The sequence below is a fragment of the Macaca nemestrina genome, chromosome X, assembly GCF_043159975.1.
Source record: "Macaca nemestrina isolate mMacNem1 chromosome X, mMacNem.hap1, whole genome shotgun sequence".
Taxonomy (NCBI): domain Eukaryota; kingdom Metazoa; phylum Chordata; class Mammalia; order Primates; family Cercopithecidae; genus Macaca; species Macaca nemestrina.
In genome coordinates, this window is record NC_092145.1 from 153,986,080 (window position 1) to 154,009,584 (window position 23,505).

The 23,505-nt window shown below is 40.9% G+C and overlaps 1 protein-coding gene across 1 annotated transcript in view; it reads left to right on the forward strand.

Annotated features, from left to right (window-relative positions):
• PUD (pseudouridine 5'-phosphatase) overlaps window positions 1-17,030 on the forward strand; it is a 208,611-nt gene extending 191,581 nt beyond the window's left edge. The window contains exons 6-7 of the transcript XR_011618391.1: window positions 1,121-1,269; window positions 9,541-17,030. The gene's annotated coding sequence lies outside the window, so the exon portion shown is untranslated. The remainder of the gene's footprint in view (window positions 1-1,120; window positions 1,270-9,540) is intronic.
• The last annotated feature ends 6,475 nt before the right edge of the window (window positions 17,031-23,505 follow it).

Sequence of the window (23,505 nt, forward strand, 5' to 3'; positions counted from 1 at the left end):
TGATCTCGGCTCACTGCAGCCTCTGCCTCCCAGGTTCAAGTGATTCTTCTGCCTCAGCCTCTAGAGTAGCTGGGATTGCAGGCACCCACCACCATGCCTGGCTAATTTTTTGTATTTCTAGTAGACACGGGGTTTCACCATTGTAAAAAGTAAAGTAGAGGTTCCTCTTCAAAGACTTTCCTCCCCATTTAATTAGAAATAAATAGCAACTTTTCTTAGAAGCAAAATTTATTCAAAGGCCTGTGCTAACATTCTTAAATATCCACTAGCCTTGATAAAGAAATCAATGCACTTTATGTTCTTAGCTCCCACAATTTAGCCTAAATATTTGCCCTGGCATGCTTATACTGGTCCAAGCAAGCATTAGGTCATAGCCTGTTCCTCTTTCTTATTTGAAGGTGTTTTTACCTTTCTCAGCATTCCACAAGTTACTTCCTGCTTCCTTTGTTCTCCTCTACCTTTGCCTCTTTTAAAATATTCTAAGTTGCTAGCCAATACAGAACAAATACAGAATGTGAGGTCCCGTTCCAGCCAATGGAAACCAGACACAGCAGTAGGGTGAATGCGTCAGGTTATAAATGACCCTATCTCCTTTGTTCAGTATACTCTCATGGCGAAACTGCTGGAGAGTGTACTCTTTCTGCAGAAAGTAAAAATGGCCTTGCTGAGCAAATTAAATTTATGTTCAAGTGCTATTTCCTTATGGCACCAAGGAACAAGCATTTCAAACAACCATGTTGGTCAAGCTGGTCTCGAACTCCTAACCTCAGATGATCCACCCACATCAGTCTCCCAAAGTGCTGGGATTACAGGCGTGAGTCACCAGGCCCAGCCTCTTTACTCTTTTCTACCAGCATTGTGATCACCACCACTTAAGTAATCTCTAACAAGTTCCAGACTCCTTTACAACTCTCCTCTTCTAAGCCTTCATCAGAATTGCCCTTAACATTCCATTTATGGCAATGTATACTTTTTCTAGCCTGCTCCTCCAAATTCTTTCAGCCTCTACCTATTACCTAGTTCCCAAGCCACTGCCAAATTCTCAGGTATTTGTTAAAGAAGCAACCCCACTTCTAAGTACGAGTTTTCTGTCTTAGTCTTTTCTGTGCTGTTATCACAGAATACCACAGCCTGGATAATTTATAATGAAGAGGAATTTACTGGTTCACAATTCTGGAGGCTGGGAAGTTCAAGACTGAGAGGCTGGCATCTGGTGAGAGACTTTGTACTGTGTTATCCCATGGCAGAAGGCAGAAGAGCAAAGAGAAGGTAAGAGAGAGTGAAAAACAGAGCTGAACTTGTTTTTTTTAAATAAGAAACCCACTCCTGAGATAAACTCATTCCCATGATAAGGGCATTAATCCATTAGCCTTCATGGCCTAATCACCTCTTAAAGGTCTCTCCTCTTAAACCTGTTGCATCAGGGATTAACTTTCCAATGCCTGAACTTCAGGGGACACATTCAAACCACAGCAGACCTTGACTGATAGAACACTATCCAGCTCTCTTTAACCATATCTTCAACTTCTCCCCTGGGCTCAGGCTGCATGCATCAGCAGTTATTTGGGATAAGGCACAACACTGATACTTCCAGTAAAAGGATAGATGAGAATTTCCCATTACGTAAGTGGTTTGCTTTAAATTGTTTACAAAATTTTTCATCTGCCTTTCAGTGTTTAGTCATGGCTTTATTGGACATGATGAGGTGAATCCATTCTCGTTCTCATCTCATCTGAGAGACGCGTGCCCTCAGGCTCACATAGGTGATGCTGTGTGGAAGATGCCAGGCAGTGGAAAGGAGGGGGCTTTTCAAAGCAGACCCAACAGAGTACAAAACACATAAATTGCCAGGAAGTGACTCCTGCCATTAAGAATGGAATCAGGACCCTTCTATGGTGCCTTTTGGTTGCAAAGTCCATGACAGAGTTGTGCCTACCTAGGTTGGGCCATAGTCAGAGGGAGAAAATTCAGTCTCGGTTAATAAGTACTTAATGTTAGGCATTTTGTACACCATAACAGCAAAGCATCCTTCTCTTTCTAAAAATATATTTATAAAGAATTTGCTGAAAATGAACACTTTACAGTTGCAGAGACAGAAGCTAAGAATATTCTGCAAACAGGGTCACCACCTCCAGCCCAGATAGTTCAGAATGATGTTTTTGAACACATGTTTTGGGCATTTTCCCTCCCCACAAAATTTTAATAGAGATATACTACATATCTGTTTATGTACTGCATGCATTTCTATACTTTACTGATAAAGATAGTTTGATTTTTTTTTTTTGCCCTAAAAATATATTTTTTCCCCTAAGGAGCAATTTTTGCCCCCACTGAAGATGCATACTTGACAAGAAATAGTAGTGGCCGAGTGTGGTGGCTCATGCCTGTAATCCTAGTGCTTTGGGAGGCTGAGGCCGGCAGACTGCCTGACAACACAGTGAAACCCCGTCCCTACTAAAATACAAAAAATTAGCTGGGCGTGGTTGCATGCACCTGTAGTCCCAGCTACTTGGGAGGCTGAGGCAGGAGAATCACTTGAACCTGGGAGGAGGAGGTTGCAGTGAGCTGAGATTGTGCCTCTGCACTCCAGCCTGGGCGACAGAGTGAGACTTCATCTCCAAAAACAAACAAACAAACAAACAAGAAACAGTAGGATTGAGTAGGCAGAAAAGGAATTTAGACCAGATAGAAAGGTGATTTATCTTCATCATCACACTGGCTACAGAGTCTTATATGTTCCTGAGTAACACAATTCACAAAATGTCTATATATCTACACAAGTAGCTAATTATTGTTTGCATATATGTGTCATGTATATGTTTATATTATTCAGGGGTAGTATGTAGGCCCTATAGTTTAAACTGTATATAGTCTAATTAATGAATGGAGTTTAAATTATTCTTAATGTATTTTTCTGTCATTTTTTACATAACTCAGAAATAAAAGCATAGGATCCCCTAAATATTATGTTATATAAGTGACTTATCAAGTGGACAAATTCTGGTGCTCATTGTGAGCAAAACTGGTTAAGCAATATGTTTTAGGGAAAAAAGCCTCATTAAAATCTGTCTTCCCATCGTAATTATAAAAGCAATAATTTCTGTTGAAAATATGGATATAGTAGAAAAGCATAATGAAAACTAAAAAAATTTTCTGTGATCCTAGCACTGAGAGAAACATCACGGTAAATGTCTTGGTGTCTGCACACACAAACATAATCTGGGTATGTTAAGAAGGCATGTAAAGAACTAAAAGTCGACCAGCCTAAGCAGCATAGCAAGACCCATCTCTACAAAAAAAAAAAGAATAGCTGGGCATGGTGGCATGCACCTGTAGTCCCAGCTACATGGGAGGCTGATGTAGAGGGATCATTTGATCCTAGGAGTTGGAGGCTGCAGTGAGCGACGATCATGCCACTGCACTCCAGCCTGGGCAACAGCAGAAGACCATGTCTCTAAAAGGAAAAAGAAAAAAAGGAACTAAAAGTTAAAAGAGGGCAAAAGTCTCTAAGATAGACAGAAGTACCTCAGTATGTAGTAAAGAATTTAATCTTGTTCAGAAAGAAATCTGCTCAGGGAGGTGACCCCAATGCCCTTGGAATGTCAAGCCTGGTAGGATTGACTGCCTGATGGCCTTGGGTCACTGCATAGTTTAGTAATGTGATGTAGGGTAGGAGGCTCGTCATGCCAGTCTATCAGTGGAATGTAGGACAGGGGCTTTGACCCATGCAGCATCAGCTTGACCTCCTGAGGGGCTGGAGATGGAGATCTGCCCCATGGGCAATCATCAACACTCGTGTGATAGAGCCCCAGTGAAATCTCTGGACTCAATTCTCAGGTGGCCTTTCCAGGTTGGACATACTCCATGCATACTGTCACATAGCAATGCAGGGAAAACAACACTGCCCATGACTCCACAGGGACAGGACATCTGGAAGCTCAACATTTGCAACTTTTCCCGACTCTTTTCTGTATGTGTTTTACCTGGGCTGACTTAAATCTGTCTCCGTTAGCTGTAATGAACCATAACCATATGCATAACACCTTTCAGTGACTCCTGTGAGTCCTTTTAGCAAATTATTAAAACAGGGTAGTTCTGTGAACCTATTTGAAATTGAAGTGATTATGAGAAGTGAGCCAGCCTTGAGGACTGCCCCTCTAACCTTGCAGTTGGCTGACACAGACTGACACAGAGCCATCTATATGAGAGTGAGCACAAGAGGGGTAAAAGCCAAGAGGAGCCAGTATGTGGTGAGAAGGATGCAGTGCATGGTTCCAACAAGGATGCTGGAGAGCTCTCCTGGGGGTTTCTAGCACAGCACCGTCCATCAGGACTAGAAAGTGCATCCCCTCTATAGTATGCCACATGCACGGACTGACCCTGTTTAACAAACTGGGAAACAAAGGAGCCCAGAATATTATCAAGTGCCAAAGAATGTTAGAAATGATGTGTTCATTGTAAGAGGAACAGTTGTTGAGGATTGCATTAGTCCATTCTGACACTACTAATAAAGACATACTGAGACTGGGTAATTTATAAAGGAAAAAGGTTTCATCGACTCAGTTCCGCAGGGCTGGGGAGGCCTCAGGAAACTTACACTCATGATAGAAGGGGAAGCAAACACATCCTTCTTCACATGGCAGCAGCAAGGAGAAGCGCAGAGCAAAGGGGAGTGGGAAGCCCTTTATAAAACCATCGGATCTCGTGAGGACTCACTCACTATCATTGAGAACAGCATGGAGATAACCACCACCATGATTCAATTACCTCCCACAAGGTCCCTCCCATGACAAGTGGGAATTATGGGAACTACAATTCAAGATGAGATCTGAGTGGGGACACAGCCAAACCATATCAGGGGCTTAGTGATCAACAAGAGCTTTCTGGAGGAGGTAGGCTTCAGCCAGGCTTGGAGGATAAGTGACATTTGGAAAAGCAACTTGGAGAATGGGGGCTATAGGGGTGAATGTTCAAGGCGCTGCTGCTTAGGGAATGTTCTTGCTGCAGGGCACAGACCCTGGCATTTCTGTAGGAATGTGTCCATGCAGTAGAGCTCCAGGAATCAAATTTGAAAAGTTTATGGTTGATCTTGAACCTCTGGCTAAACAATCTGGGTTCTATCCTACCTATTTTATGACTTCTTCTCTTTCCCTGTGGCCTCAGGAAATTGGTTTCTTCATTTGAAAAAAAAAAAAAAGTGGGGTGTTAATATTTAACTTACGTTTCTTATGAAATGTAAGTAGGAAATGTACATAAAATATTTATTAGACTACCTCATACCTTTTGAGATGCTCAAAATATGGGTTTTCTTTTATCCCAACCATGAACAGCCTCCAGGTTTAAGCAGGAGAGTTCTATGAAAAATGTGATGTTTAATTTTTTTTCTAGACGAAATAAAACAACAAAGATGAAATTGAATTAGAAATAAATTTAAAACCAGAAAAAAGAAACTCAGTTGAAATAAGACATAAATATAATACCGGGTATTTTTAAATTAATATTTATTTTAAATTTCGTGGTCAAAACTAAACAAGGAATAACTAACAGTGGGGAAACTTCACAGACACTGTCTTTACCAGGTGGTTATGGCTAACATCATAATGATAAATCATGTGAACTCCTAATATGATATGATGAAAAGTGCTCCTCACCTCTAAGATCTTCTTCCCCAAAACCTCTAACTCTAGTTTAATCATCAGAAAATATCAGACAAACCAAGATAGAGGAACTAAGATAAAATACGTCTTAGTCCATTTGTGCTGCTATAACAAAATACCTTAGACTGGGTAATTTATAAACAACCGACATTTGTTGTTCACAGTTCTGGAGGCTGGGAAGTCCAAGATCAAGATGTGACAGAGTCTATGTCTGGTGAAGACTCACTTCCTGGTTCCTAAATGGTGCCTTCTTGCTGTGTCCTCACATGGTGGGAGGGCAAAAGAGGGGAGCAGCTCCTTAACCCCTCTTTTATAAGATCATTAATCCCATTCATGAGGGCTCCACCCTCATGAGCTAATCACCTCCCAAATATCTCACCTCCTAATACCACCACACTAGCAACTATGTTTCAATGTGTGAATGTTGGGAGAACATATTCAGACCATAGCAATATCAAGGTCACACAAAACAAGGAACTTCTGAGAAACTCTCACAGTGTAGAGGAGACTAATGGTGATGAATCGTAACAGTATCCTGGATTGAATCCTAGAATAGAAAAGATCATTATTGGAAAAACTGTGGAAATCCTAATACAGCCTGTAATGCAGTTAGTAGTTCTGTACCAATGATGGTTTCATAGTTTTGGCAAATGTGCCTTGGTTGTGTAAGATGTTAACATTAGGGGAAGCTAAGATATATGGGGAATCTCTGTACTATCTTCAAAACTTTTCTGTACATTTAAAATTATTTCAAAATAGAAATTTTACTTTAAAAAATTACTACCAAAGGAGTAAAGAGTCAAGGAAAGGAAAATTGTTCCTAATCCACTATGGACTGTACAAATATATGTAATGCCCATTGAACACTTACTTTCTGTGATATTCCATTTTCTCAATAATGGGTGTTTCCATATAGCAGGATTGGAGATAAGCTTATTGGGTCCCTAAATAAAATCGTGATCCAGGAATATTCTGGGATGACTTCAGTTGTAGCCCCTGTATATAACAGTTATCAAGAGTGAAATTAACTACCCAGGTTTTGGTTTTAATATGTGTCTTCTCCCACAGGGCCCAAAATCCCATGAAGTTGTTGGTGCTCCAAACTCTTTCTTCTCCTCTAAGAAACTAAGGGCAACCAGAATTTCTTGTCATTTTTGCTATCCCTGGCATTGACGTTTTATTCTAAACATTTAGGATCTAATAAATAGATATTCTAAAAAAGTTCCAGCCAATTCAGAGTGTTCTGCAACCAAGGAAGGCATGCCGACTGCAGCACTGGTAACACATCAGCTGCAGTCCTAAGCCAGGCACTGTGCACAGTAGCAGTTTGCAGCAAGTTGTAGAAACGGGCCATTTCTACTCAAGAGCATCAGACACCATTGCATTTATGCCTGGCTGAGCTGGGGAGGTTGTCATCATGCAGGCATCTTCTAAATGGTTTCAGGTGTCATCATCCCTCCACTGGTAGAGGCCATGGAGAATGTGATCATAGCATAAATAGAAGCTCCATTTCCCATTCCGTTGGAAGATATTTGTGTGAAGAGCAAAATACGGTGCTGGAGTCCCCTTGAGATGTCATGGAACTAGAGCCATAGGATCCCTAGAGTAAAGAGCTGAGTAGAATAAGGATTTATCAGTTATTGGAAGAATACAGAACAAAATATCCAGCATTTTGTTGGATGGCTCGATAGATAGATATGATGGATGGGTAGATATAATGGATGGATGGATAGATAGATAGATAGATAGATAGATAGATAGATAGATAGATAGATAGATAGATAGATAGATATGATGGATGGATGGATGATGGGTAGATAGGTAGATAAATGTAGATAAATGAGATAGATTTTATATATATAATACATATATCTATATTTAGAGAGATAGAGATTTATTATAAGAAATGGGTTCATGCACTTGTGGAGGATGACAAGTTCTAAGATCTGCAGAGTGAGTTTGGAAACTGGGGATCCAGGAGCGCTGATGATGTCGTTTCATTCCAAAGTCCTGCAGGCTTGAGACCCAGGAAGAGCCAGTGTTTCAGTTTGAGGCTGAAGGCAGGAAAAGAAAACCACACAACCAAGGTCTCAGCTCGAAGTTAGTTAGGCAGAAGGACTTCTCTCTTACTGAACGAAAGATCAGTCTTTTTGCTCTACTCAGGCCTTCACCTGTAGGGCGGGCCATCTGCTTTACTCAGCCTACCTATTTACAGGATACTGTCATCCAAACCTATTTAAATGTTAATCTCATTTTTAAAAACACGACTTATAAGCAATAGAAATGACTAACTGATGAGAAATAAGTTCGGTTATAAAACTATGACTCCATCTTTTTTTTTTTCTTTTCTTTTTTTTTGAGACAGAGCTTTGCTCTGTCACCTAGGCTGGAGTGCAGTGGCACGATCAAGGCTCATTGCAACTTCTGCCTCTCAGATTCAAGTGGTTCTCCTGCCTCAGCCTCCTAAGTAGCTGGGACTACAGGCATGTGCCACCACTACTGGCTAATTTTTGTATTTTTAGTAGAGACAGGGCTTCACCATGTTGGCCAGACTGGTCTTGAATTCCTGACCTCAAGTGATCTGCCTGCCTCAACCTCCCAAAGTGCTGAGATTACAAGTGTGAGCCACCACACCCAGCCTGACTCCATCATTTTAGCAGATTCTTTCTATTGGAAGTGAGCTGCCATACTGGAGACATGGCAAGGTCCCATTTCCACACGGCCAGGAATTGAGAGTAGCCTCAAGCCAATAGCCTGCAAGGAATCACATCCTCCCAAGAGCCATGTGAGTTAGCTTAGAAGTAGATTCTTCCCCAATGGAACCTTCAGATGGATGAGGTGAGATCCCAGCCCTGGCTGGCACCATGATCACTGCTTCATGAAAGATCCAGAAGAAGAAGATACTTAGTGGGCTAAGCTATGCCCAGATTCCTGACCCAGAGAAACCATAATGCATGTGTGTTGTGTTAAAAAGATAAAATTTGGATGTAATTTGTTTTTCAGCAGTAGACAATACAGGGAGTTTTGACATTATCATTTAACATAAGGGTAATGAAAAGCAATATTTATAAACATAAAAATAAAGAACATTTGTTTAATAGAGTTATCTCCAGAAAGATTAAGCAATTAGCAGTTGGGGATGAGAGATGAGCCCTAATTGATGTACAAGAGGAACAATATGTGGTTGCTAAATAGCCTCTTAAAGAAAAGCAGACCCTTTGGTTTTGTGGAACGTGGAGTTTAGTGGTGTATATGGGTTTAATGGCTGTGCTTCACTGGAAAGATACAGATCATCAAAGGAGGAAAAGGATAAGGAGGAGGGAGAATAGGAGCAAGAAGATAGTGAAAAGCATACAAGGTGATAAAGATCTGGAGGACTGAGTCAAACCCCTCCATCTCACTTGTGATACATTTAATAAAGTTTTCATAACAAATCTCAAAGTGCTTAGTGGGAATGGACTTCTCATGGAAAGCAAGAAAAACAAATTCTGCATGCCATTTGTTTCAGGCCACTCAGATGCAGAGACAGCCTTCTTTCTGGGTTGTTGATATAGTGTATGTATATGTCAAGGGCCACTCAACTCCAGATATATGATTTCTGTGATATGATTTCTTTTCTGTTCTGATATATCATGGTGCCATGGGTTGACCTAATGTGTCACCATCTCTGACTTCTGTGCAATGGCAAAGGATTGGCTTAGGAAACACCAACATCATGTGCCTCCATTGTGAACACAGCTCATCACCACTGTGATGGTGGTGCCTCCTTGCTGAGCATGATACCAGTCTAGTTGTTGTTTAAATTTCCATGAAAGTGGACAGTTCCCTTATGCTCCACAAATGCTAGATTGAAAAACCCTGGAACATCCATGTCCCATTTCAGAGACATTCATTGTGTTGGAATGACCCAATCCACATTCTGGGATGGAAAATGACCCACAACACTGCCTTGAGTCAATCACATGATATGCAAACTATGGACAATGATCATGTACAAGAAAATATTCTTGTTTTCTTTAGTATCATCTAAAACCTTACTATTCGGGCACAGTCTGGCACCAACAGCGTGGGCTTCACCTGGGAGCTTGCTGGAAATGTGGACTATCAGACTGCACCCCAGCTCTGCTGAATTAGAATCTACAATTTTAACAAAACTCCCCAGTGGATATATGTGCACATTAATGTTTAAAAAGCTCTGTTCTCAAATATGAAACATGAAACATCAGCTGCCCCAACTGATAAAATGGGAAGCGAGCAAAAGAGACCAGAGTTTGTATTTAGGAGTCTGACTGCGGGGCTGGAAGGGCAGTTTCTCAATCTCTCAGCCTCTGCATGCTCTGAGAGTCTCAAAGGAGTAACGTAAAAGACGAAGTGTCAGTTTCACCCAAGGACACTTATTTAAAGAGTGATTGAGAAAGGCACTCCTTTCCTCCCCTTTTCTAAAGCCTGCAAATAGCTGTCAGAACCAAAGAATAATTTTAGGTGAGTTCTCTCCTGAGTCAATATAAAAATAGTGCTTTTGTGTACTAGGAGAATGGGTCTCACTCTATCTAAAACCTCTTCATTTGTTTTATCTGCAGCCACAAGTCATGGAGGCATGAAGGGCAGGGAATCACGTTAGATGTCTAATTTTCCTCCTCTTCCTTTTTCCTTTTAAGAGGCTGGCTGTGAAAGGTAGTATCATTTGAAAGCCCAAAGGACAATATTGTGGTCAGACGCTTGTTCTGTTTAAAGGACAAATGGAATTGCTCAAATTTTAGCATCTGTCTATAACTTTAACCACTGTCAAATTATGAATGATATGGTATATAATTTTCACTGGATTTACATGCAATTCAAACAGCTTAATTTTTTTTTTTTTTTTTTTTTTTTTTTTTTTTTTTTTTGAGACAAGGTCTCACTATGTCTGGTGTGATCACAGCGCACTGTAGCCTTGAACTCCTGAGCTCAACTGATCCTCCCACTTCAGCCTTGCATGTAGCTGGGACCACAGGAACGTGCCACCGTACCTGGCTAATTTTTAAATTTGTTGCAGAGATGGGTTCTCACTGTGTTGCTCAGGCTGGTCTTGAATTCCTAGCCTCAAGGAATCCTCCTGCCTTGGCCTCTCAAAGTGCTGGGATAATAGGCATAAGCCACTACACCCAGCTTCATACAGCTTAATATTTTTTAAAGCACATTTTATGTGGTTACTACTTCAATTAATAACTTTTGGGTTCACCTTAGTGATAAAATGTAAGTGATCTATGAATCTGTTCCTTCCCAACTGCCATTTGTAGTTGCATCCTCCCTCAACTTTGCCATTTTTGTGTTTTTGTTGAGACCAAGACAATATATAATGCAACTTTCAGCCAGGTGCAGTGACTCATGCCTGTAATCCCAGCACTTTGGGAGGCCAAGGCGGATGGATCACTTGAGGTCCACTTGAGGTCAGGAGTTCAAGACTAGCCTGGCCAACATGGTGCAGCCGCATCTCTACGAAAATACAAAAAAATCAGCAGGGCGTGGTGGTGCGTGCTTGTAGTATCAGCTACTTGGGATGCTGAGGCAGGCGAATCCCTTGAACCCGGGAGGTGGAGGTTGCAGTGAGCCAAGATGCCGCCACTGCACTCCAGCCTGGGCAATAGAGTGAGACCCTGTCTCCATAAAAATAAAATAAAATAAAATAAAATAAAATAAAATAAAATAAAATAAAAAAACCAGACAATATATAATTCAACTTTTAAAACAGCTTTTCTTTTTTGAAGCATCAAATTAATTCAAGTTTACTTTACACCTAGAAAATACCTATAAGCATAAAGAACACTGTGAAGACTAACAACAAACCCACCATGGGAATGATTCATGTTTCATAGACGTTTGTGTGACCTTCCATGCTTTATTCAGTGTAGCAAAACTTTTAATGTTTTTTCCACAAGACAGGATCATTATGTAATCACTGCTTTGTGATGGTTTTTTACATTTCAGATATGATTCACGTCTTTCTGTACAATACACATAATTGTTTGAGATCATTGTTTTTGGGTACACATTACTCCACTTGAGAGCTCTGCACATTTTGTCTTCCCTGTCCCAGTATTGGGCAATAAAGTTGTTGTCAATTCTGCTAAAACAACCTTGTAGCTAAATCATTCCTTATATTGTCAACTGAAGAAAACGAGGTTCGTAAATTTGGAAAGAAGAGCTTTATTTCTTATAAAGGGTTGCAGCTTGCAGGGTGGCTGTTCTGACAGACTGAAAAGTGTAGCCTGTGGCCAGAAGTCAGAAACAGACACTTCGAGGGAGGGGCAAAGGGAACAGGAATTTATGCTGAGCAGGGTGGTTGAATATACATATTCAATAAGCTGTAAAAGGAGTCACAAATATTCATGAAAGAAGCAATGTGTGTATTTGCAATGGAGCTTCATGCCCCCTCATGGGTCCCAGGTACAAGGAATGGTGATGTTAGCATGATCCCAGGGTTGAGTTCTCAGCCTTCTGAGGTCAGAAGGTGAAGCAGAGGACACTAACACCCTCACTGCAATTCTCCATAGACGAGCCAGAACCACTCCATGGTCAGGGTCTCTTATCAGGAAGAAATACTGGTTGGTGGTTGTGCTGAAACCACAAAGGGTTGGGGCAGCATCGGGCGGTTGGTTGACATCCGCAGTGGAGTCTTTGGAAAGGGCTGGTTTCTATTTAACCCGTAAGGAAGCAAGTCTAATGGTGGTTAGCGAGGGATGGGGTATAAGGAGGTGTGTCTGACACCCCGTCTCGTCATGGCCTTCAGTTTTCAAGGTTATTCTGGGGTCCCTTTGGCCAAGAGATGGTTCATTAAGTCAGTTGTGGGACTTAGAATTTTGTTTTTAGTTTACAATATTCATGTTTATCTCCTTAGGCTAAATTCCCAAAGTTTGAGTTTCCGAGTTCAAGTGTGTGCACAACTTTATGATTTGCTTTTTTTTCTGTTTCTTTTTTTTCAATTTATGCATTTTTCTGCAAGGTGCAAAAGTTCCCTTACTGGTGCTTTCCTGAAAACTCTTGGGAACCCCCTTAAAAACATTATTGCAATTTTCATAAATTGAAAAGGACTAATTTCATCTTTTTAATAAACATTTCTTTGATTTCTTTGTGTATATTGACCATTTAGATTTTATTCATCAACTGCTGCCTTACCTTCCTTGGCTTCTTCTAAGTCTCTCCTTCAACTTTGCAGCTTGCTGATGTAACCAAGTTGGGTCTAGGAGCTTCTGGACCCTTCCACATACAACACACTGTTGACATCAAACCAAACTAGGGTTCACTTACCCGGTGCCCCAAAGCCAAACACTGACATCAGGATTGCAGTAAGAGGAAGTGAAGTATTTATTGAGGGCAGCAAGCAAGGAGAATCAGGCAGCTCAGGCTTAAGACCTGACCTCCCTGATGGCTTGCAAGTGGAGGTTTTTGAAAGGCAGGGGGGCAGGGATTATAGGCAAAGCCATAAGTTAATACATGGAGGCCATACATTGGTTTTACCTAAAAAAGATGAGACATCTCGATTTCAGGGGAGTGGCCTACAAGTCATAGGTGGATTCAAAGTTTCTCGATTTGTGATCAGATAAGGAGACAAAGTTTTGTCTAAAAATTTGGGATCAGCAGAAAGGAATGCTGAGCTCTGGTCCATGGGCATGACTTCCTCTAGTCCCCTCAGGAAGAAATTTAGAACAAAGAGTTGCAGTCAGAGCTCAGTCCTCAGTTGCCCTTTGTCTGAGGTCTACATGCCAGCGGATTCATTTGTTTGGGGATCCAGGCTTCTGAAAAACAACTCAGGAACATATGCTAAGATATAGGGACCCAAACAACTCTTGGCTATGAGCTTCCTTGGGTATTGTTTTAGGCTACTATTACCTTCTGGCTTATCAAGTTACTCTTTTACTTCTCAGGGCCAGCTAGATGCCTGGAATTTCCCTTGAAGGAACTCTAGATTTTCCCTTATTTCCATGCTTGGAAACAGGGGATGGATGGGGGGGCAAACCCCTAAGAGAAGTCCCTGGTGCATCTCACTGTCATGTATAGCATGTTTTTCAAATAATGTGGAATCATTCCATGTATTAGTTCATTTTCACACTGCTGTAAACATACTACCTGAGACTGGGTAATTCATAAAGGAAAGAGGTGTGATTGACTCACAGTTCCACATGGCTGGGGAGGCCTCAGAAAACTTACAATCATGGCAGAAGGCAAAGGGGAAGCAAGCATCTTCTTCACAAGGTGGCAGGAGAGAAAGAGAACCCCAGGAGAAAGTACCATTGATAAAATCATCAGATCTTGTGAGAACTCACTCACTATCATGAGAACAGCATGGGGGAAACCACCCCCATGATTCAATCACCTCCCACCAGGTCCTTCCCACAACACATGGGGACTACAGTTCGAGAGGAGATTTGGGTGGGGACTCAGCCAAACCCTATAATTCCATATATTCCTTTGTGCGTAGATCTTAGATAGTCTTCTTTCTAGTGCAGGAAAGTTGGGTTACAATGTGATACTTAATATCTCGTGGGTGTGTCTGTCAGTTGTTTCCAGTCTCTCACTCTTACGTAAATGTCCCTCGCAAACAGGTCACTTCCCGTGCATATAGAAGCAAGCTGAGCGCACTTAGCACAGAGCGCAAGCAGAGACCGCTGGCAGAGCTGGTGGGTTTGAATGCACACCAGGAATCTCTTATTTTTTATTCTAGAGACTATGAAAATTTCATTGGTAGGTAATGCTTTCCTGAAACACTTTCGATAAGCTAATTCTACGCACTTAAAAAGGAGAGAAGATAGGATCAGCAAAATTGGAATTTGGGCAAGAGTAAATGGTCGTGCAAAAAAAAAAGGTGATGGATTCCCAGAGATCTGGGGATAGAAGAGACAGTGAGAATGAATGTACCATCCAGAATCCTCTACATGGCAGCTCTGAGCCCAAAATGTGGTAGACTCCATGTCACTGTGGAATTAACTTAATCAATGCTAAGAAGTAAAACTTTCAGAAAAGGAGCAGGAGCCTAGAATTGAAATAGAAGCTGGCTCCACAAAAATGATCAAATGGAAGGAATGAAATTTGGACTTCTTTCTTTTTAATTTTTTTTTCTAACCCTGTTCATATAAAATTGTGTAGCCATGGCCTTAGGTTACAAATCCTTGAACGGCAGAGAATGGATGTGTTTAACTGTTTCATTGAGAGGGAATAAAATATTCGTGGCTGCCTCCAGTGGCAGTGTGTTCAATGCTTTGTGAAGTGTTGGAAATGCAGCCCCATTTAGGAGGAAAGCAGAAAAGCAGCTTTTCTTTACTGGTGAAATGCCAACATCATACTCTTGAGTTTTAGATATTGTGAGTACAGATAACACCTACCCGAATATTTCTGGTACTAATAAAAACATCATTTTCAAGAATGTCAGGGTTTTATTCTCAATCAGTCTGTCTAAATGTCTCGTATTTGGATCAAGTGTGGGAGCAAAATTTCCATTCAATTTCAAATTTCTGAACCATAATAACAAAAATTCAAATTAATGAAAAATCTGGGATAATAAATGAAATGGCTTTGCCTCTGAGCTAAAATACATCTTTGAGTCACAGCTCCCTGGCTGCAAAGAATTTCTACAGAGATGAAAGAAACCTTTAAAATATTTTAGATATTAAAGTAACTGCTGAAATGTTAATTGGCAAAGGAGGAAATGTTCTATTATTCTATTAAATATTTTAGAAGTACTAGTGATAAGGGCTCTCTGGAGATGTGTAGTCGGTAGCATAACTTGGAAATATATGTGAAAGTCTTGAATTGTGTGTACCTTAGAAGGCCCCTCATGGTGTCCTGCTTGTTTTAAGGCCTCCAGAATTCCTACATTGTGCATCATAGTTCTGAGGCACTGGGTAAGGACTTTTACCATGCACAGAGATAAATGTGGCAGGTGATTACTAAAGGGGGTTGAAGAGATGTTTCTTTGGGTGCATTGGTTTCCTTTGGCTGCTGAAGCAAAGTCCTGCAAACTAGGTGGCTTACAACAACAGAAATTTATTCTCTCACAGTTTAGAAGGTCATGTGTCCAAAAGTCAAGCTTGTCAGCAGGACCACGGTCCCCCTAAAGGCTCTAAGAAGGAGTGTTACGTTGCCTCTTCCAGCTGTGGCCAAGGTGACCCCATCCTTGGCTCCTTGGCTTGGGGCTACACCACACCAATCTCTACCCCCATCTTCATGTGGCTGTCTTCCTTATGTGTGTTTCTCTGTGTCTTCCTCACTTCTTAGGAGGACACCACTTATTGGATTTAGGGCTGACTCTAACTCCAGGATGATTGCATCTCGAGATCCTTGACTCATGAGATCTGCAAAAACCCTGCTTTCAAATAAGGTCACTTTCTGAGATTCCAAGTGGACATCACTTTTTAGGGGACACTATTCATCTTTAGAGTACCTAAAAGGTATTAGAATACACCACCCCAGAATATGCCATTTGGCCCTCAGAATTATTTTGACCTGAAAGCAATTAAGATGCAGCAAATGCAGAAAGAGCAACTTACCCTTCCCTATCTGGGCAGCCAGGTCTCTGATAGGTCTCAGATTATGTAAAGGAAGTCTGTCATCTTAAGATTGTAGGAAACTAGGGCCTGTGGTGGTCCCTAGTTTCATTTCTTGTAAATGCAGCAAATTGTTACTTTTAAATATTAAAGTTTTCAAGTATATAATTCAGTATTAGAATAATTCAGTATTATGATATAGGACAGTATACTTGAAATTTGCTAAGAGAGTAGATCTTTATTTTATTTTATTTTTAATATTAATTTAAAAAATTGTTATAGTGGGTAAAAGTGCAGATTTCTTACGTGCATATATTGCATAGTGGTGAATTCCAGGCTGTTAGTGTATTTATTGCCAGAATAGTAAACATGGTACCCAACAGGTAATTTTTGAACCCTCCCCTTGCCTCCCTCCTCCTGCCTTTTGGAGTCTCCAGTGTCTATTATTCCACATTCTATGCCCATGTGTAGCCCTTGTTTAGTTCGCACTTGACATAAGTGAGAATGTGCAGTATTTGACTTTCTGTTTCTGAGTTGTTTCACGTAAGATAATGACCTGCATTTCCATCCATGTTGCTAAAAAAAACCATTATTTCTTTCTAGAGAGTAGTTCTTAATTTTTCTCATACAGAAAAGCGGTAACTACACGAATTGATGGATATATTAATGAGCTTGATCATAGTAATCATTTCACAATGTATACATATATCAAACATCACATGTATACCTTAAATAAATGCAGCATTTTTACTTTGTTATTTATGCCTCAATAAAGCTGGAAAAAAATCCAAAGTTTTGTTCTTATTTTCCACAAGATGACTCAACCTTAGAAAATAGAAACCAAGCCAGGCATGGTGGCTCACACCTATAATCCCAGCAATTTGGGAGGCCAAGGTGGGAGGACTGCTTGACCTGAAGAGTTCAAGACCAGCCTTGGAAACAAAATGAGACCTTGTCTCTACAAAAAATTAAAAAATTAGCCGGGCATGGTAGTGTGCACCTGTGGTTGTCACTGAGGCAGGAGGATAGCTTGAGCCCAAGAGGTGGAGGCTGCAGTGAGCTGTAATTGTGTCACTGCCCTCCAGCCTGGGTGACAGAGCAAGACCTTGTCTCAAAAAAAAAAAAAAAAGAAAAGAAAAAGAGAAAAGAAAGTAGAAATAAATTAGCATCCTTGAACTTGACTAGTCTTTATTTTTTTAGAGGTAGAGTCAGCGTGGGGTAAGGAGATTGGAATTTCCTTCCCCTAAGAGGTGAACCCTTACAATAAAAATCTCCATTGACCACGTCACATTAGGTACATAGTAGATACACAATCAACATCTATCAGTTGATTAAGTAAGTGGATTGCAGAAGGAATGCTATACTACACTCTATTGCAGCATTACAACATTTGTGCTATGTCACCATCCAATGTTTGGAAGTTTGGGAGGAAAATGGGGAAGAGGGAGGGTCATTGTGACAAGATATAGCTTGCTTCACTTGGACTTGGTCTCATCACAAAATTGCTTTAAAATAATATATAAGGTTTTTGTCAATTTTTGCCAAGTCTGAAATTGATCTTATCACTCAGTGAAAATTGAAATACATATCTAAATATCTGGTTTTTGCAGATTTTCATGTTTCTGAAAGACACATTTTGCACTTGGGACTCCAATACACTTAGGAGTCAACGGTGGTGTGCAGGGACATGGAAGCAGAAGTTTGTAAACAAGAGCACCCAGATAGTTTGTAAACAATGGTCCTTAGGAGGGCAGGGACTTGTTGCTCTCACGTCTCTGTTTCCTAATCCTGCAAGGAACATGGCTCCCAGCAGGCACTCCATCATAGTTCTTAATCAGTGGGTGAGGAGTAAAAGAGTGATGAATTACAGGGCCAACGTCTGGAGTTCTAGTCAGGCCTCCAACCTCGCTATCTTCAAGAACAGCTGCAACATGAAAATCCCTCTGAATTTTGGTAAGCTGGAGTGAGTGCTTCTAATTGCTGGCTATAACTTTGCCTAGCGATGAAGCAGAACAAATTCATTCACTCTGGCCTGGTGTTGCTGATTCCCATCAACACCTATAATTGCCTCAAACTAGGGGTCAGGCAGCGTTTTTTGTAAGTGTCCAGAAATTAAATAATTTTCTCTTTGTGGGTCATATGGTCCTTGTTGCCACTTCTCAATTCTGTCATTGTAGTGTAAAAGAAGCCATGGGCAATATGTAAGCAAGTTTGTGGCTGTGTTCCAATAAAACTTTATTTGCAATGACAGGCAGAGGGCCACGTTTGGCCAATGGGCCATAGTTGGCTATCCTCTACTATAAGCTATGAATGAAGCTGACCCCTAAAAAGAGTTTCGAAGATTCTTATTTTACAGAGGAGAGGCTAAAAGTTAGAGTCCCGATATTCCAGGTCAGTACCCTTATATCTCTCTCAGAATGTCTTTCATTTCTTGATTTCAGTTAACACAACTGTATAGAAGGAATGATGCCAACAGAAATAATGATACCAAACACAAATGATCATATGCAAGCCTTTTCATTTTGAAAAGATATTTATGGGATTCCTTCTTTAACAGCTATCCAGAATATCCATAATTCTTTTTCTTTTCTTTTCCTTTTTTTCTTTTTTTTAAGACAGGGTCTTGCTCTGTCACCCAGGCTGGAGTGCAGGCCTTGACCTGCTGGGCTTGAGCAATCCTCCCACCACAGTCTCCCTCATAGCTGGAACTACAGGTGCAGACCACCATGCCCACCTACTTTTTTGTATTTTTTGTAGAGATAGGGTTTCACCATGTTGCCCCAGGCTGGTCTCAAACTCCTGGGCTCAAGTGATCCTCCAGCTTTGGCCTACCAAAGTGCTGGAATTACAAGCATGAGCCACAGCACCTGGCCTCAGAATTCTTGAGTTTTTTTCATAGAATAAGATTTCCAAGTTGTAATCATAAATATGTCTTTTTTATAAGCACTGGTAAATGTCTATTAAAATAATAGACTATTTTATCTAATGCCATGGTTTTTGTGATGAGTTTAAGGAATTACAACATAATATATCTATTATAGATCAAATCAATTAATAATATTGAATAATATTATATAATATTAATATACAGTATTAAATATTATATTTACAATATTAATATAGATATATTATTAAATAATGATTATTAAATAGATGAATAATACATCTAATAAATAATAAAGCTAAAATAATATATTATTTTATCTAATGCTACGGTTTTATGGTTTTTCTGACTCCTTTGAGGATTGTCACAAATAGGAACATATTTTCCTTCCACACTTTTTCAAGACTGTTGATAAAGATAAAAATCTATCTTGTCTAGATGGAAGAGAAATTGAATTTCCTCCACTTCCTTAAAGGTAAAAATTTTCACCAGATCTCTTAAAATGAGGAATGGAACCTAGAGATAAAAAGCTGTGGTTTGCATAAATCAAAACAACCAAAGAGTTGTGAATGAGTTTGTAAAAAGAAAAATTTTCGGCATACCTTATAATTGGTCCACCAGAATACTTATCCATTATCTGCTTTTTAAAGTTATTACCAATTTTCTGGGACACAACGGATAACTGTGCTTAGAAATTTTAAAGTAAAATGTGACATTTGCATAAAGATGTCATGTTCACCTTCATACCTCTTATACCTCTTAGCTTTTGCCGGTCTAGTACTGCAAAAAAAAAAAAAAAAAGAAAGAAAGAAAGAAAAAAAAAAGAAAAGAAAAGAAAAGAAAAAGAAAAAAATGTACTTTAGGAAGGTGGTTCTTAAATTGGCATAATTCATGCAACTCCTGACCAAAAATAGGCAGAGTTTGTTCTCTTTCGTGAAATTTGGTCCTCACTTGAATCCTCCCAGCTACTGGATTCTTCGAGGATGAAGACTTTCGGGTTACCCAGCACAAAAGATGAGCTACGCACTTTCAGAAAGGGGCCAGAAAAGGGAAAATCTGTGTGCTTCCGCCTGCACGACTAGGAACTGCAGAAACATGCGCCTCACACGTTGAATCATGGGAGGAGAAGCCCTCCCGGCAAGAACAATCCATCATCCGTCAGACGCTTGATTGTAACAGATGACGGAGCACAGGTAAGCCCACCTCTGTCTGCTCCACATCAAGTCATCCGCCTGCCAGGAACGCTCAGCTCCCTGGCTGTGAGACTGTGTTAAAAAGCAGTTGCTGGCCGGGCGCGGTGGCTCAAGCCTGTAATCCCAGCACTTTGGGAGGCCGAGACGGGCGGATCACGAGGTCAGGAGATTGAGACCATCCTGGCTAACACAGTGAAACCCTGTCTCTACTAAAAATACAAAAAAAACTAGCCGGGCGAGGTGGCGGGCGCCTGTAGTCCCAGCTACTCGGGAGGCTGAGGCAGGAGAATGGCGTAAACCCGGGAGGCAGAGCTTGCCGTGAGCTAAGATCCGGCCACTGCACTCCAGCTTGGGCGAGAGCGAGACTCCGTCTCAAAAAACAACAACAACAACAGAAAAAAGCAGTTGCCACGCCCAAGACCAAAGACAGGCAGGGTTTTTTAAGTTTGTCTTAAGAACTTAACTTACGTGTGGTGCACACATAAACACACGCACATATTTGTGCGTTTATTTATAAGTATTTAATTTAAAAAGCTACTTGCATAAGATATTTCCTGAGATAAGGGATGAATTAATTTTTACTGATTTAAAAGCATTTTGGTGTGAAGCAGCAAAAGAGTTAAACATCTTTAAGTTAGCATTTCAAACATCAGAGAGGTTTTTTAAATAGTGAAGTCTTTTTTTGTTGTTGTTGTTTGTTTTTTAACCTACTCTCTGCAGCTAAGACTATAGGAAGAGTAGGTAACAACCGGAAGGGGACATGACTGATCTTTTTTATCTTGGAATTGTGTCCTCCGGGTACTGCAGTCTGGATGTCGGCTGGGTTCCGTCCACAGGTGCAAGGGTTCATGGAATCCTCTTTCAGCTGAGCTTCGAGTTTGAAGATTCCCACACAGGAGAGCTACTCCTTAAATTTTCTGATTTATACTGACTGGCTGGCTCCGCAGCAATTAGGAACGGACACAGAAATAGCAAATGCAATTATTTTATTGGCTACATACACTTCCCTCCTGTGGCTTAGAACAAATCTACCTAATTATTTCCTTCGTGTTAGACGCTTTTACTTTTAAATACAATGCGAAGCTGGGCACGGTGGCTTGTTCCTATAATCCCAGTGCTTTAGGAGGCCAAGACAGAAGGATTGCTTGAGGCCAGGAGTTTGAAACCAGCCTGGTAACACAGCGAGACTTTGTCTCTATAAAAAAGTTAAAAACATTTCAGTGAAATTGATGACATTCCAAGTCTGGCTCTTTTTTGAGCATTCTCTGTTGCTGTGACCGAGACCACTGTCCATTCAGTTATATAAGCCAGAAACACAAGAATCTTCCAAATCAATAAACAATGATACCCAGGTCCTAGCACTAATAGTAATTCCAATCAATGCAGAGCTGGAACTTGTGTGAGAGGCACAAGACATTTGAGGAACGGAACCAGAACCTTTCTCTTTCTTGGGACTACTATTAAGTTTAGAACATGACTTCTATCCTTCAGGTCACAGGATAACTGCAGCAGCCAAGCATCACACACCTCGATAAAACTACAGGGTACACCGTTAAATTTGAATGTGAGATAAACAACAACAAACTTTTTTTTTAAATAAGGATGCAACATGTTTTTTTGACATTCAAATTTAACTGGGTGCCCTCTATTTTGTTAAGAAACTCGAGGCAGGCACGACCGGAAGTTCCAGGAGAAACAAACAAGAAAGGCAAGGTCAGGAGATTTAGAGCTCAGACCTTGACCTAAAGGAATTGTTACTGGAAAGGGCTCCCAGTTCAGACCCCAAGAGAAGGTTCTTAAATCTCACACAAGAAAGAATTGGGGTTGAGTCCACAGAGCAGAGTGAAAGCAAGTTTATTAAGAAAGAAAGGAACGAAAGAATGGCTACTGCATAGGCAGAGTAGCCCCATGGGCTGCTGGTTGGCTATTTTTATGTTATTTCTTGATCATATGCTGAACGAGAGGTGGATTATTCATGAGTTTTCTGGGAAAGGGGTGGGGATTTCCCAGAATTGAGAGTTCCTCCCCCTTTTAGACCATATGGGGTAACTTCTGGACGTTGCCAAGGCATTTGTAAACTGTCATGGCGCTGGTGGAAGTGTCTTTCAGCAGCGAATGCATTTGAATTAGCTTAAAATGAGCAGCGAGGACAGCCAGAGGTCACTTTTGTCACCATCTTGGTTTTGGTGGATTTAACCAGCTTCTTTACTGCATCCTGTTTTATCATTCCTCCCCCTTTTAGACCATATGGGGTAACTTCTGGACGTTGCCAAGGCATTTGTAAACTGTCATGGCGCTGGTGGAAGTGTCTTTCAGCAACGAATGCATTTGAATTAGCGTAAAATGAGCAGCGAGGACAGCCAGAGGTCAGTTTTGTCACCATCTTGGTTTTGGTGGATTTGACCAGCTTCTTTACTGCATCCTGTTTTATCAGTAGGGTCTTTATGATCTGTGTCTGGTGACACCAGTCCTGCTGACCTCCTGTCTCATCCTTTGGCTAAGAATGCCCAACCTCCTGGGAGTGCAGACCAGCAGTTCTCAACCTCATTTTACCTAGCCCTTGTTCAAGATGGAGTCACTCTGGTTCAAACGCCTCTGACAAAGCAAACTCCCCCACCTCGTCTTTGTCTTCTCTCAGGTAGCCTAGGATCACCTTCATCCTGGAAGACCCTGGAAAGTCCTATCCTATTTTTCAACCACCTGCACCTGTGCCGCTTCCACCACCTCCTCTATACTCTTGGGGTACCACAAAATTCTCTTTTTAACCATGGCCTGGTGCAGAAGGAGATGTTTCGTAGTGCAGTGAATTCTCAGTAACACAGCCCTATCATATGAAAGGATAAGCCCCACCATATCAAAGGAAAGAGGACTGAGGCAGGACCGGGGGCAGGAAAAGCCCTAGGAGTCATAGTTTCTAGACAAAATACAGGGCACCCAGTTAAATTTGAATATCACGTAAATATGGGGCATGCGTATAATAAAATATTATTTGTTGTATAAGCCAAAAATAAAATTCTAAGCCCCCCCAGCCATCTGAATGGACCCCTTGTCTTGGCCAAAGGCATTCCGAAGTTAACCTGAAAAACTAGTTCAGGCCCTGACAGGAAAGGGGAGCTGGATGTGCGTCATGATTCCCTCCTCCCTTTTGGAATTACTAATAGGACTAGCTCCTTATGTCTGATAAGAAGCATTTACAATCTATTCTCTCTGAATGAGAAAACCCTGGTCTCCACAAACCCTTGTCATAACCC